This window comes from Oratosquilla oratoria, chromosome 37 (genome assembly GCF_046742065.1).
Source record: "Oratosquilla oratoria isolate Oo_2021 chromosome 37, ASM4674206v1, whole genome shotgun sequence".
NCBI classification, from domain to species: Eukaryota; Metazoa; Arthropoda; class Malacostraca; order Stomatopoda; family Squillidae; genus Oratosquilla; species Oratosquilla oratoria.
Genome location: NC_134813.1, coordinates 16,224,158 through 16,226,657, shown reverse-complemented (window position 1 = coordinate 16,226,657; position 2,500 = coordinate 16,224,158).

Below are 2,500 nucleotides of genomic sequence, written 5' to 3'. Positions count from 1 at the left end.
AGGTTAGATAGACTTTTGAACAATATGGATCCTGGTTTTGCCTTTTTGAAGAATAGAGAAAATTAAACAATAAATACAAAAATAGATTGTTAGGTTATTTTAGGTTAGGTTAGGCTAGATTAGGTTGTTTGGTTAGGTTAGGTTAGATAGACATTTTGAACAATATGGGTCCTGGTTTTGCCTTTTTGAAGAATAAAGATCCCAATTCAAATGGAACCCCTTTTCTTAAAAAGATCTCACTTTTTTATTCTTTCTAATATATAATGATATACTCGTAATTCTATTCCCTTCAAAATTCTCAGTCAAACACCTTTATCTTGGCCTTGCTTACCTTTCACTTTACACACACTATCTTTATTCGGTAGCTTTCATTAGCTTTCTCATTTATTCTGTGCAATCATTACAAATATATTTGATTTTCACCTCCTACATCATTCTTGAAAACACGTTTCTCTAATCCAACCCGCCTTTTATCTATCTCGTTTCTTATCAACAGTAGCAATCCTTTCTTCTCTTTTCTTCTCGCCATTCCTAACAACTTACCCACCACGATACCAAGCTCCAGTTTACCTTTTCCTTTCACTTTAGTCCCGCTCAACGCAAACACATCCATCATTCTTCTCAGAAGCAAACTGCCGTTATCTTCCGTTCTACTCTCACCCGTAACAAATTCAATCTCAATCAGTGACTCAATTGTTAGGGTCTCCTTGAAATGTTCTTCCCAGACCCTCTACATTTTGTAGAAGAAAAGTTCAAAGTGGGAATTCTCTGGCCCCAACCCTATGTCCCATTCACTTGCATTATACGGCACACTAGGGAACGCAATAACGGCATTATTCCCTTCCCCTACGCAAGGAAAAGTGTAATTGTATGTTTCATTTAGTTCTTCAGTGTAAGGGCACCAAGGACACACTCCGATCCACTGCATGTATATCGGTCTTTATGTGTATGTGTATGTATGTATGTATGTATGTATGTATGTATGTATGTATGTATGTATGTATGTATGTATGTATGTATGTATGTATGTATGTATGTATGTATGTATGCATGCATGCATGTATGTATGTATGTATGTATGTATTTATGTATGTATGTATGTATGTATGTATGTATGTATGTATGTATGTATGTATGTATGTATGTATGTATGTATGTATGTATGTATGTATGTATGTATGTATGTATCTATATGTATGTGTGCATGTGTTTATGTATATACGTATGTCTGTATGCATGCATGTATATATGCATGTATGTACGTGTGTATATGCGTATCCACATATGCATGTCTGTCTGTATATATGTATGTATGTATGTACTGTATATGTGTATGTGTATATACACATGTATATGTATTAATATCTTTTGTACATATATATATATGTATAGATGCACGTGTCTGTACATATGTATGTATATACATACGTATGTCTGTAGGTGTATATATATATATATATATATATATATATATATATATATATATATATAAATATATATAAATATATATATATATATATATATGTGTGTGTGTGTGTGTGTGTGTGTGTATATGTATGTACACATGTATATGTATTAATATTATGTGTTCATGTATGTATGTACGCATGTACGTGTGTGTACATGTGCATGTATGTACATACATGCACATGTACACACACGTACACATGTACACACACGTATAATTCCCGAGTGCTTTCGTGATATTTTTGCGTATGTATGTATGTATATATATATGTATGTATGTATGTATGTATGTATGTATGTATGTATGTATGTATGTATGTATGTATGTATGTATGTATGTATGTATGTATGTATGTATGTATGTATGTATGTACGTATGCATGTATTGTAAGTATGAATGTATGCATGTATGCAAGAATACGTATAGTAACATATATAAGTATACATGTGAATATATGTATGCCATTATGTGTATACCTTTGGAAGAATATATATAAGTCTAATCATATAAATCTTGTATAAGAATGTTCTCTTGGACTGAGACATGTGTAAAAAGATGCTAATACATATTCATATTTATCACAACAAATGTCTTGTGTCAATAAAAGTGCAAACACTTACGACAGTTAAGGATGAGTATGTTAGCAATTTAACATGGGTTATTGGATGTACGAGTACTTGTCAATAAACTCTTTTCAATTTGAATTTGGGCATCTGATATTTCCAGCTTCCATATTTGTTAAAGACGCTACATGCACGTCTTTGCATTGCTTCAGAAAATATGAATAAAATAAGATTCTTAGTACAGTCCAGTATGTTATGTTACGGATACGCATTGCGATAATAAGGACAATATATATTACGGTAAGTGCACTGTTAGTACTCTATAGTTTGAAAGTTATATACAATCTGACTGGCCAGTTAATATAAGAACATAAGAATGAAGAAAACTGCAGGAGACCATAAGGCCTACATTAAGCAGTTCCATGTCCATTATCACCTATCATCCACATCTAAGGTTATCTAAACTTTT